Below are 14,680 nucleotides of genomic sequence, written 5' to 3' on the forward strand. Positions count from 1 at the left end.
GTGAGATCTATATGTTTGCTTGATTCAAGCAATGGGTAGGAGAGAGGATATTTATCATTGATTGATATGAATCCAGGGTCCTATATTTGAGAGTATACTTCCCAGGTCTCGATTAAAGCCCGGGGGGCCACTAGCTTCCATTCACGAGTGGATACCATGCGCGACCATGGGGTCTCGAAAAGCACCCTAAGCACGTAAGTTCCATGTTCTGAAAATGCACCCCTTAACAAGTATTGGCGTGTGAAACCCTACCCTAAACAAGTATTGGAAACAAAACGATACTCTTGGCAAATATTCCTTGAAATGAACCCTTAAACAAGTACGGGAATGTTTTATTGTTACGGGTCCTTCGGTCGTCGGCTTTACCTTATTTGGTTTAGAACGACCCCACTTCTACACCTCGCGCAAATCGGACTCTAAACACGAAGTGTTGGGGCAAAAAGGACATCCTTTATAAAACATTTTTGTTTTATCACGAGTCCCCGCAAATTCGACCCTAAACACGTAATTTTCCTAGCGAACTTAATAGATAGCCTTTTTTCATTATTTTTGTGTTTTTGACACCCTTATCACGTTACGTACGTAACGTGCCCTATCGTGAAAAAGACATCCTTTTTACGTGTTTTTTTGGTCGCGCATGGTATCCACTCGTGAATGGAAGTGGCCCCCCCGGGGATTAAAGGCAGGCGGGCGATTTTCCAGGGTGCGTGGCCTTTGGGGGCATGCAGAGTGCCCCCTTCCTTTTAAAGCGCTAAAGGTGTTCCTGTTAACCCAAGAAGAATCGCCTCTTACCAATCGCCCTCCTTTTATTTTGGAAATATCCGTTTTAAGCTAGCCCCTATCACACTTATTCCGAATTGGCCGGAATGAAAGGACTATTTGTTCGACCACTAGTTGGTCATTTCAGTCTACTCTTCGAACGCCGTTCGAAAATACCCCTCGAATGTTTGAACATGACCAAAACCTTCGGGACGGCCAAAAGAAATGACAAAAATATTTCGAATGCACTCAGAATGCAGTCAGAATATTTACAATCCGCCCAGAATGTCCAAGCATGTAGCACGAAGTATCGCTCCGACTCCATTGCGGTTAATTTCTAACTCCAGTTTGGTGAATTCATAAGTTCCTCCCAAAAATTTCTAGATTTTTCGAATATTTTTTTCGTTCCAGCTTGTAATTGATTCCTTTACTGATTCCGAATAAGTATGACGGGGCCTTTATACGTTAACTAGTCCCCATTTTCCTTTCCAAATGTGCACATTCTCGTATATCGGAGTTAGGATAACATTTACTGACACTGACCGGACATTGACCCAGACGGGCTCATGCATGCTATTATAGCCCAATTTAGCCTTGACCTTCCTTAAACCACATGCCGCACTCTTTCTCCCGAGGCATATGCTCTTTGAAAATATGTTAAGGTCAGTTCCATCCCGAAAAGGATTCGATTTTTTAATAATTAGGGAAAACGAAATCAATTTGCGGAAAATTTCATCAAAATCGACTAATAAAGAGAGTGAATATACATTTCGACATTACTTTGTAAAGCAAACAATTAAACGAACAGTACAACAGATGCAATTGTGAGAGCAAGGGGTCTGAAGAGATGGAGAACCATATCCAACACAATCACTTTAACGCCACTTTGATGCCGCGAAGATGAAATATGTCAGGAATAGTCCCTACATGCTTCCTTGGATTTTTTTTATTGTCCAATTTTAGACAAAAGATGCCTAACTGCGAATTTACTGACCAGTAACAAAATGAAATATACTATTTCAATGTTAATTTACTTTTTGCTGTCACTGACATATCTGCAAAAATCACAATCAAATGGTAATTTTTACGTTTATGTACATAACGGTTTGGGAAAAACGTGGGGGGGGGGGGGGGGGGTTGAAGCCCACCCAGCCCCCCCCCCCCCGCTTTCGCGGCCTCTGCTAGCTGATCAACAAAATTAACTTCTCAGAAGCATGAAACTTAATTGCAGCATCAGGGGTCGCCACCAAAGGCTACAGTGCACCCGTGTATTCTATTTGTACTTCAGGTGGAATTGATACACATTAAGTTGCATTTCGTTGTCAGTCCATCCTTTTTTTACCTCCATGGTTAGAGCCGCTGATGTCATACATCATAATGATACGCACTATACAAAAACTGTTTTATAATTATCATACAGATTTTTTAGAAAACAAAGTCGTGAGAAAACAAAGCGAACGAGTGAATTCTAATGAAAACTTGATTTCGAAACAAATTTGTAAATAATAATCGAAAATAGAATCACATTTCACACCTTTCATTTTTTTCCTTTTCTCGAAACTCTTTTTTTTGGGGGGGTGGAGGGGTTGGGGCTCCAAGCCTACAACTTATACACCAGCGGCATTATGATAGGATCCTTCTATATCTCAACACATCCATACGCCCGCAAGATGTTGATATGTCGGGTATTCTTTTTTTAAGTAGTATCTGGGAACCTTGATTTTAGGACAATCAATTAATATTTTACAAGCAGTTATGAAGTAAGCTTGAATGTTTTTATAATCAAGGTCATGTAAACTTTTGCTACAGTCGTTTGAAAATGGGGGGGGGGGCTTGCGATGGCTTGACGGGGTATTTTTCAACAAGAGTGGCGTTTTCGAGGTCCTTAGTTTGCCTCTTTCCGACCGCCTAACCTATTAATGTAATGCGTAACAATATCTGTACATGGGCTTGATGGGGGTAGCTGTTTATGATAAGGGGGGGGGGGTTGGATGGGTCAAGGGGCTATCACCACCGTACTGATGCAGATATTACATTCATAACTTAAACATATTTTTAATTAATTTTTCAACCAGTGTTTTCGCCATTCAATTTTTTTTGGGGGGGGGATGGCAGTGCCCCCCCCCAAAAAAAAAAATGAAAACTTACAATTTTCCCCGATTTTTTTCTTTAAATCACAAAAGTGTAATTCTTTCAATTCCACTGTCAGGAATGTAGAAAATGCAATAACACCCCATGACAATCTCGGTCACTTCGCTCCTTCGCTAAACAGTTTCTTAAAAAAAATTGTATGCCTCTCCCTAACGGTTAAATGAGTTTACCCAGAATACCGTCATTAGGTCTAAATATTTGTGAGAAAGTGCAATCATGGAGTATTTTCACAAAGCCAGACCACTACCAGCTATAGTCTTGAGATTTGGAATAGGATCGACAAATTCTAGCTAAAGATCATGACCAACGGTACTTAAACTCGTAACTGTATCCGACCTCATTGACCAAACAGACACTTATACTGCCCCTAGCATTTACATTTGTGTGTTTCCTTCAGTTTTCGTTTCGTTTTTTCTGACTCTTTTATTCTTGAGCTAATCAGTCTATTCTTATTAGCGAGAAAATATGCTATAAGAATTTAAGTCAACTGAAATAATTCTGGAATTAAACGGGCAAATGTAAATATTAATTGTTAAACGGTTTAACAATGTATAGACCTAATAATATCCATTCATAAATCAGAAGTGCAATGAACTGCAATATCCACCATCAGTTTATATTGTTTTTTGTTTTAGATCAAACCAAAATGCACATTCGAATAACAATTTTGTGTATATATTTAAAAAAGGATAATAAGGCAAAAGCGATTTTGTGTCTCGCCCACGTATGAAAATAACCAGAAATATCGTGATTCGCGAGGGCATGCAACAGAATTGTATCGGAACTTCATTGTAATATGACTGGGATGGAATAACACTTGCCTTAAGAGTCTTGCATGTAAACTTTAACGTTGACCTGAAAATGACCTTTGACCTTACCATGTGACCTCCAATTGCAGCATAACATGCAGGTCCCCCAAGTCCACCTACCATCTAAGTTTGGTCGAAAAGCGACTTACGGTTGTGGAGTTATGTGTCATTAGATTTGTGACGGACGGACTACGGACGACATTTGGATCCCTAAGTCTCGCCTTCACCTCTGGTGGGCGAGACAAAAATGAATTGCGAATGTATTTTTTTAATGCCGACTGACATTCATGCCGTATGTGAGTAATGAAACAGAAATCATTTAAACTTGCATGAGTCTCAATGATTATTGTCGATCCCTGACGTGATTATATTGAAAGATGTGATAAGGACCCGGGGAGGGGGGCACTTACATTGACGAGTGGATACCATGCGCGACCAAAAAAACACGTAAAAAAGATGTCTTTTTCACGATAGGGCACGTTACGTACGTAACGTGATAAGGGTGTCAAAAACACAAAATTAATGAAAAAAGGGTATCTATTTCGCTAAGAAAATTACGTGTTTAGGGTCTAATTTGCGGGGATGATAAAACAAAATTAAAATGTTTTATAAAGGATGCCCTTTTTGCCCCAACACTTCGTGTTTAGAGTCCGATTTGCGCGAAGTGTAGAAGGTGGGGTCGTACTAAACCAAATAAGGTAAAGCCGACAACCGAAGGACCCGTAACAATAAAACATTCCTGTACTTGTTTAGGGGTTCATTTCAGGGAATATTTGCCAAGAATATCGTTTTGTTTCCAATACTTGTTAATGGTAGGGTTTCACACGCCAATACTTGTTAAGGGGTGCATTTTCAGAATATGGAAATTACGTGTTTAGGGTGCTTTTCGAGAACCCATGGTCGCGCATGGTATCCACTCGTGAATGGAAGTGCCCCCCCCCCCCCCGATAAGGAGACCTAGTTTTGGACCATAATCCTATCACCTTGGTCTTTATATAGACAATGCTTACCTGAATATGTTTAGAATGTCATCGATGTTTTCCTTTTTAACAGGTGTGATGCCATATTCGTCAAAAGATTACCTTCACAATGGATCGTTGTGTGATCAAAAAAGTATAAAAAAAAATCTGATATTATGTAAGGGTTGAAAACTTATGTTCCAGCCCCTCACATCAAATGGTTTCAGGATCCTAAATCACAAAATGCTCATTCTATTAAGTTCAGAATTTCCCCCGCTTACCGGGACATCCCTAGGGGGTGGGGTGCACTCCCGGGGGGGCCACTTACATTGACGAGTGGATACCATGCGCGACCAAAAAAACACGTAAAAAGGATGTCCTTTTCACGATAGGGCACGTTACGTACGTAACGTGAAAAGGGTGTCAAAAACACAAAAATAATGAAAAAAGGGTATCCATTTCGCTAGTAAAATTACGTGTTTAGGGTCGAATTTGCGGGGATGATAAAACAAAATTAAAATGTTTTATAAAGGATGTCCTTTTTGCCCCAACATTACGTGTTTAGAGTCCTATTTGCGCGAGGTGTAGAAGGTGGGGTCGTACTAAACCAAATAAGGTAAAGCCGACAACCAAAGGATCCGTAACAATAAAACATTCCTTTACTTGTTTAGGGGTTCATTTCAGGAAATATTTGCCAAGAGTATCGTTTTGTTTCCAATACTTGTTAAGGGTAGGGTTTCACACGCCAATACTTGTTAAGGGGTGCATTTTCAGAATATGGAAATTACGTGTTTAGGGTGCTTTTCGAGACCCCATGGTCGCGCATGGTATCCACTCGTGAATGGAAGTGGCCCCCCCCCCCTGGGGGTGCACTGTAAAAACTGTGGTGTGACACCCTAGATATTGAACATAACACCAAAGAGTGTAAATGTAACAACCAAAGGTGTTACATAATACTGTCAATTTAACACCGGTGTAAAACAACTGGTGTGGTCCTCTATATGTACACCGGGTAACACATCAGTTTTCTCTGTGAGGGCATGTGTAATTGCTCAAATCATTTAAAGTTTTATGTAAATGTCTTGTGGCTTCTTTGTGATTGAGTCAATCTCTAAAAATGCCAGTGAAGGACGTATACAGGTGTACGGGCAAGTTTGTTTAATCCCATATCACATTTTTTCCATCGGTCTTTCTAGTATAGCCATTTTGTTTTTACTTTGAATTCTGGAATTATTGATGTGAGATGATATTAACTCCCGGATAAACTCTCTGTGAGTGAACCAATCCCTTTTACTGACATGTGCTGATGAGTAAAGATTATTGAAGTTATATCTTGTGTAAAAATATTGTTCATTTTTTTTTCATTTTAACTGAGTGGAATTTCTGCAGTGCCCTGGTAAAGTTTTATGAGTTTATTTTGTTTGGAAACCAGTTGATATAGGACCCTATAATTGATGTTCAGGGGTGAAGGTTGTTATATATATGAAGAGAGAAAAAAACAGATGTTTGATTAAGGTGGGTGTGTATCATGGCATAACTATGAGCGACTATCGAATAGGGTTCAAACTTCACTGGTTTTGAAAACCAATGCAATTTTCATCGCCCCAAAACGACAAAAGAAAACGTCCTTAAACATTAAAGCGTCCTTGCCATTAAAGCGACTCGTAATTGTATAGTCGCAAGTCGCAACGCATGACCTCTTCTCAAATTTAATATAAAACATGTATCACATGTGTTAACTACCCGGGGGGCCACTTCCATTCACGAGTGGATACCGTGCGCGACCATGGGGTCTCGAAAAGCACCCTAAACACGTAATTTCCATATTCTGAAAATGCACCCCTTAACAAGTATTGGTGTGTGAAACCCTACCAATAACAAGTATTGGAAACAAAACGATATACTCTTGGCAAATATTCCCTGAAATGAACCCCTAAACAAGTACAGGAATTTTTTTTTATTGTTACGGGTCCTTCGGTCGTCGGCTTTACCTCATTTGGTTTAGTACGGCGACCCCACCTTACACCTCGCGCAAATCGGACTCTAAACACGAAGTGTTGGGGCAAAAAGGACATCCTTTATAAAACATTTTGATTTTGTTTTATCATCCCCGCAAATTCGACCCTTAACACGTAATTTTCCGAGCGAAATAGATACCCTTTTTTCATTATTTTTGTGTTTTTGACACCCTTATCACGTTACGTACGTAACGTGCCCTATCGTGAAAAAGACATCCTTTTTTACGTGTTTTTTTGGTCGCGCATGGTATCCACTCGTCAATGTAAGTGGCCCCCCGGGGTTAACTACTCTGCGGGTACAGACTATTGGCTTTCGAAATTCGTATAGCGCATAATGGAGTCTGAAGTAGTGAGACTATAGATTCACAATGTATTGTGCCCGGGTAAATACATGTCCATGTATATGACTTGCTCTATTTGACACGACAAGTCTTCACTCCAGACATCGTTTTGGTTTTAGAGTCAAATTTAAATGGGTTAACACCAGTAGCGTACCTAGGATTTTCCACAGGCGGGGGGGGGGGGGGAATGGTCCGCACAAAAAAAAGACACACTAAAAAACAGGTCTTCAACCACAATATAAATAATTTCGTGCAAGAAAAAAAGAAGACAAGCATTGGTTTCGTAAAGTATACTTGGTTGAGTCTAATTCTCAATTCAGTCAATTGCCCACAATCTGGTATATTTTCCTCTTCATCTAATAATCTTTAGCACTTCATGAGACAGTTTGATTCATTAACAGATTATCCTTCTTGCGATAAAAAAAATTGCGTTATATAGCCCTGTGCATATCGGATAGGCAAAAATGGCAATAAGACAGACGAACTAGGTCGAACTCAGTGCATAGAATCAGTCCATGCATGAGACATTAGTTTTCCGCTCGTGAGTCGTGATGAGTGGAAGAAATCTTTAGTCTGATTGTCCAGGATTAGGTCCTCGAAGTTACGTGCTTGTGCCCCCACTTTTTGAAGCACTGAAAAGTGCCCTTTTTATTCATGGAAAGTGCTCTTTTTACACAAGAAAATTCCCCTACACGAACGTATACTGTGCCCCTTTCATCTGTCGAGGACCTGTTTTGGGTGTTACCAAGTGCCCTTTATCTTATAAGTGTCATTTTTTTGTTACAAAAAACCCTCTCGAACGTGCTCTGTGCCCCTTTCAAATGAGAAGGACCCGTTTTATGTGTGAGCAAGTGCCCCTTACCTTCTTGTAAGTATCCTTTCTAGAATCAGTGCCCCTTTTCACACAAGAAATTAAGTACCCTGTTACGAACGTGTTCTGTACCCCTTTCACCTCACACTGCCTGAGAAGGACCCGTTTTATGTGTGAGCAACTATACAGTGCGTCCCAGAAAAAACGAAACCGAGATTTAGCGATGATTTATCATAACTTAATCATAAATAAAATAGACAAATGACCTATCAATGTAAAGCTTAGAATCTCCCCTTTCATCTGGTGCTACTTAGATTATTCCTCATTCACGCATGAGTGAGTAAAAACAATTCGAAGAGAGGACGCTAAGAACTCACTTGGCGGGGGGTATCTGAATTTCAAAAAGAAAATCACATGACTAAAAAGTTCAATATCTGCTCTTCTCTTTGATACCTTAATCACAGAAAATGGTCGAGAATTAAAAAAGTTATGATCCCTCGAAACAATGCTTGTATTTCCCTAATTTCATGAAATAAACTTGTTTTCACCGGTTTCCCACAGAAGCTATCGCACGGTAACAAAAGACTTCATGCATGGCTGATCGTCAACAAAAAGGAGTGTCGAGTGAGTTTGAACCATAGCCTCTAAAACTCTTCATTTTCTGAAATTATTGAAATTCAAGCCTTATTTCAAATAACCAGAACTTTGTTATTTCTTTACCATTTTCTGTAATTGAGGTATCAAATTAAAGAGCAGATATTGAAATTTTAAAAATGTGGTTTTCTTTTCAAAACACAGATACGGCCCGCCAAGTAAGTAATACCAGATTAAAGAGGAGATTCTAAGCTTTACATTGATAGGTCATTTGTCTATTTTATTTGTGATTAAGTCATGATAAATCATCGCTAAATCTCGGTTTCGTTTTTTCTGGGACGCACTGTATAGTGCCCCTTTGCCTTCCTATAGGTGTCCTTTCTCGTACTAGTTACCCTTTTTCCCAAGAAATGTACCCCTTAAGAACAATTCCGTGCCCTTTCACCTGAGAATGACCTGTTTTATGTGTTAACGAGTGCCCCTTTGAAACAAGAAACAATATCTCATTTTTATATGTTACTGGGCCTACAAATGAAAAAAAAAAATGCCAAGAATAATCTATGTGTCTTGAGTTTCATCAGTCATGTGAGTGGGATAGATAAGCAGTGGCGTAGGACTACATTAAGAGTGGGGACTTTGGGGATTACTGCCCCTTGGCCCCCCCCCCAAAAAAAAAGTTTTCAAGACCAAGAAAAAGAGAAAGGGAAAGAAAAGGAAAGAGAGAAGTGTGAAAATATGATATTGTTTTCTGAATAAATGTCAAAATCTACCACAAAATTGGATTTTCTTTCTAAAAATGTCAATTTTTGCTTGCTCGCAACTTCTTATGAAATTTACGTGATACGACAATCTAATTCGTCATAATTTTTGGCTCAATACGTCACTGTATAGATAAGATTTTTTTTTGTTTAAAGATTGTGATCTTTTTCCCTGTGTCCATGGTCGAAAATTTGCCCCGAAAGGTAGGGGGACCACAAGGGCGTATCCAGCCTTCGCCAATAGGGGGGGGGGTGATTTTTTTCTGCCAGAACTATGTCAATCCCCGATCGGCCGCTCGAAAATGATTTTTGTTTGTTTCATTGAAGGGGTAGTCCTCATGGTCAATTCTTAGCTTTATATTCTTATAAATGAACATGAATATATAATATTGTAATCCTTATGTATATAATGCGTGCGCGAAGTGTGAGCAAATTTTTTTTGGGGAGGATTTTTATGTATTTTTTCCTAAAATTTGAATATTCTGGGCAATGTTTGTTATCCTGAAAAAGATGTGTATATGCAACTAAATAATTACTACGAACGCGAAGTGCGAGCAGAAATGAACTGATGGAAAAGGTACCTGTTAAAGACTGCTTCAGTTAGCCATGAAGACGTTACATATTTCAACAATCAAGTAATGCGAGCGCGAAGCGCAAACTGATTTTTTTTTTGTATTTTTTACCTAAAGAATGGAAATTCTAAGTAATTTTTGTAAGTTAAAACATAAAAGGTATATAACTAAACAATTGATGCGGAGCGCGAGCGGAAAATTTTGAGATTTAGACCGAACGAGACACTCTATTCATGTTCTGTAAATAATTTAAAGGATGAGTAATTGGGGTCTTTCTTACATTAATAATGCGAGTGCGAAGTGCAGCCAGAAAATGTTTATATTCGCTTATTTTGAACTGATCGAAAGGGTAAACTTGTTAAGGACTGCTTGCACTTAGCCATGAAGACGTTATATAATTATTGCAACAATGAAATAATGCTAGCGCGAATCGAGAGCGAAAATTTTTGACATTTCTACAAAAAGAATCGAAAATTTTAATCAGTTTTTGTAATCGTGTACAGGGTAGCTATATAACTGAATTGATGCAAGCGAACCACGAGCAGGACAATTCGAGATTTAGACCTAAAAAAGGGACACTTCTATTCATGTTTTGTAAATCATGAAAAGGATGAGTAATAGGGAATCTTACTACATTAACAATGCGAGCCCAAAGCGCGAGCAGATTTTTTTTATATTGTGATCTGATACTGGATAATGATTTAAATAGAGAGCAAGTTGAATATCTGAGTAAACATGCGCGTGTTTCAGATTTAACTTTTATCATAAAAAAATCAGAGCGATGGTGAAGCGCGAGCTTAAACTTCATGATATTCCAATCTGAAAAAAAGAGTCAATTTCAGCTATTAATTTCAAGCGCTCGGTAGGAAAATTGTGAGGTAGATATGGATCGCACTTTATAAAGAGCTGATATTTTTTCATTATTATTGAGTTTTGACATACAGGACCGGGACATTCTTAGAACATGTCATATGAAAATGATGACTATCTTCCCATTTCTCTTGCTAAGCGCGAGATGAAACAAAAGGGATATTTAATCATTAAATTAATATCTTATTTATTAATGCCTAATAAGGGCGAGAAATCTGATGATTTTATGGCCTGAAAACTGGACTTTTCAAGCACTTTTGTAATTATGAATAGAATACATCAGTTAAAAATCGGTTTTTAATCATTTATGCGAGCGCAAATCGAGAGCCAAAATCTTTAATAAACTGTCACGAAAATCAATATTGAGACATACATAACTCGCTTATGAAAATGCGAGCGAGTAGCGCTATCTGATACGTTTTGACAGTCAGACTTGAAAGAGGATATTTTCAAACTGAATGTAATACAAGAAAATAATAGGTACTTAATAAATCGAAATTTGCGAGCGCTCAGCGCGAGCAGAAAATGTCAATATTCAGACCATAAAGCTGTCACTTTAACAGAGCACTTTTTAAAAATCAGTTTGTAAATCAAATAGTGAAAGTTCGATTTCCGAGGTGAAATGTGTCATATATATTGACTTTCAAATTTGATATTTAAGCTCCATACAGGCAATGCGAGCGCGAAGCGCGACCGAAATTTTTTTAATAGTGACACGAAAGATTCTTTTTATTTTCCAAATCTTCCCCTCATCTTATTTCATTCACTTTGGAAAATTTGACAAGCAAAAAAAAAGGCTTTCACCGAAAATGTAAGGTCATTTAGTTCAAAATACATGTATTATTTCGAATGTAAATGATGCTGTTGTGTCCCCCTACTATTTTTGGTAGGGGGGACACGTCCCCCCTGTACCCACTGGAATTTCCGCCCATGCCTGAGCCACTCTTTTCAACTTCGCTCCGCCGGGAAATTAAAAAAAACCCCAAAAACACGGGAAAAAGAAAGAAAGAAAGGGAGGGAGGGAAATGAGAAAAGGGGAGGGAAAGGGAGAGGTGGAAAAAAATTAGAAAAAAACACAATAAGGGAAAACGGAAGGAAATCCAGAAAAGGAAAAAAAGAAGTACATGACTGTGATAAAGAGCAAATGCGAAGAAAGGGAAATAAATAAATAGATGAAAAATAGCAAATAAAAGCATGAAATGAAGGGAGGATGGAAGGAGCCAAAGGTTTAACAGGAAAATGAAGAAAAGTGACTGAAGAAAAAAATAGAAAAAGTTAAAAATACGACCGGGCAGCCGATGAGTAGAAATAAAGAACGAGAAGAAAGATGGATGGCATATAACACTGTGTATGAAGTCTATTATAAGCTTGCTAAATTGTATACAATAACGGGTGCAATTAGGACAAAAAGGGCAGCCAATGGCTAGACATATTCCCCTGTTATATACGTTATACGACCCTTCTAGCTGCTGATTTATGACGCAGCTGCTTTGAATAAAATGTTTTGAGTAAAAACTACATGTACACCCATCATGTGTACACCCCAGTTTGATTAAATAGCGATCATCTGTAAGGCTTAAAATGGCTTACGAATGAAGAGTTTCTGGGGGCTCCGCCCGGACCCATCCAATTAGCAGTGGCATAGAGCTCTACATCCAAAATAACAACAAAAACAAAACAAAAAAGGGAAGGAAAGAAAGAAAAGCAAAGGAAAAGTGTAAGATATGATGTCGTTTTCTGAATATATCATGTAAAAATCTTACTCAAAGTGAGATTATCATAAAGACTAGAGGTGATTTTTTGTGTGGCTCGCTCGTGTGGTAACTTTGCCACACCCGACATACTTTGTCCCTCTTTTTTTACTCACTAATTTATGCTACTGCCGCATACAGAGCTTCGCCATCATCCCCTAACATTAACCACAAAAAAATCATGTTCACAGTGGCGTACAGAAAAAGAGAAAAGGGTGAAAGATTATATTATTTTCTAAATATATTGTAAAAATCTATCACAAAATTCGATTTTGTTATAAAATTGTCAACAATTTCGCTAGCTCGCTTCGCTCTCTCGTAACTTTGTTTTTATTTTTTTTTATCCTGCCCGATACACCATATCTGGCCCTCCTCAAAATTTTAACCTTATTACGCAACTGCCTGTTCATTACCTGGATATGTTTGGCTCTTGCCCCCCCCCCGCCCCGCAACCGACCCCTATGCGCCTCTGGTTTTACCACATCTTTATTTCAGCAGTATCTTTATTGAAACAAATAAAAACGAGCAGCCTTGTACAGTACCAATTCAATCCCAGCTACTCAAAATCTGGCATTGAAAGTATAATCTTGTAAAATAGGCCCACGTGCAATATTTATGTAACGGTACCAAACAACAAAACAACTATAACGCTATAATACTTTGACTCTAAATTCATTCTCTATAAATTAATTATCATCAAAAGTTGTCTCCAAACGTATATTCTAAGGCTCTAGAGTAATTTATACGGCACAGTCGTGTTGGGGGGGGGGGGGTAGGGTGAAACCCCTATTTCTTTCAAACCCAAATTTTGATCGATTTCTCCCCCCCCCCCCCTTTCTCCCTCTCTCTTGGAAAAACTATAGGACCGCAAACAACTTATTGTTTCCTATCACACTCTCAAATTTCTGATACACTATGAATATACTATAATGTATTGTGCATTGAAATTGACTATAGTTACCGTACAGACATGACAGATGGGGGATTGCCTGCTTGACGGCTCTGCCCCCCCCCCCATTTGTGCCGACCCACTAGACACTGCAAAAAAATATTGGGAAAAATTTTTTACCACCATGCACGAGGGTGGTATGTGTCCAATTATGTGTCCAACTAATTTGGGGCAGTATTTTACCCAATGCGGGAAGCATATTATCCAGTACGTAGGTTAAAAAAATAAGCAGAAATTACTTTTTAATGGGCACAATTTACATCACACTGGATAATGAAAAATGCCATGTTGGTTAGACACATGATTACCCTCATGGAGCACTATTATCCAATAATTTTTTAGAGTGTGAAGCTAACTTAAAAACATTTTAAGTAGATCGAAACAAATTGTCAAAATTTATTCGTATATTCACGTAAAATATATTATACTAATAAAGGATGTCAGTTCAAACACTAATTCAACTTGTATATCATCAAAGAGGTAATGGGATCAAAGACAGACCCCCGCCTACATGGTCTACTGACTTCAAATGGTTCTAAAATTGACTCTGCTTCATGTAAATTCATTTATTTCATTTTTAACAAATATCCGACCCAAACTGTATAAAATTAAAGGCCCATATGCGCATTTCACCGACTATATCTCCAAGAACCTAATCCGTATTTTTTTTAACCCTATAGGCTACGGACCCCACTGAAATTATGAATATTACACGGTGATCTTAACAGCTCAAAATCTCAAGGGCACATGGAACTAATATGTCTCTTTTAAGAGAAACAATTCACCCACTTGCTTATCTGCTTACACTACAAAAATATTGGGTAAGATTTTATCCTGCACGAGGGTAATTATGTGTCCAACCAATTTGGGCAGTATTTTACTCAATGTGGAAGCATATTGTCCAGTATTACTTAAAAAATAAGCAGCAATTACTTTAGAATGGGAAAAGTTTTCATCACACTGGATAAAAAATGCCCAAAAGAAATACCCAATGTTGGCTACATGATTAACCTCATGGAGAATTTTTACCCAATATTTTTTTTATAGTGAATATAGTCACATTTTTAATAAATCATTATCACAAGGCGTTTTTCCTGACTTTCAAAATCGCCAAAATCAATCCAATTTAAAAAAAAAATTAAATATCCTCATGGAATCAGCAATTATCGCCCCATTTCTCTTCTCCCACCTATACCAATTTTCTTAGAAAAAAAATAGTACATAACAGACTTTATAAATTCTTCAACAAACACAATCTGCTAAATTCCAATCAATAAGAGAGTAATTCGCATTTGTACAGGATCGCATTACTTGGCCCACGCTGGTCCTTTAATTTTT

The sequence above is a fragment of the Lytechinus variegatus genome, chromosome 2, assembly GCF_018143015.1.
Source record: "Lytechinus variegatus isolate NC3 chromosome 2, Lvar_3.0, whole genome shotgun sequence".
Taxonomy (NCBI): domain Eukaryota; kingdom Metazoa; phylum Echinodermata; class Echinoidea; order Temnopleuroida; family Toxopneustidae; genus Lytechinus; species Lytechinus variegatus.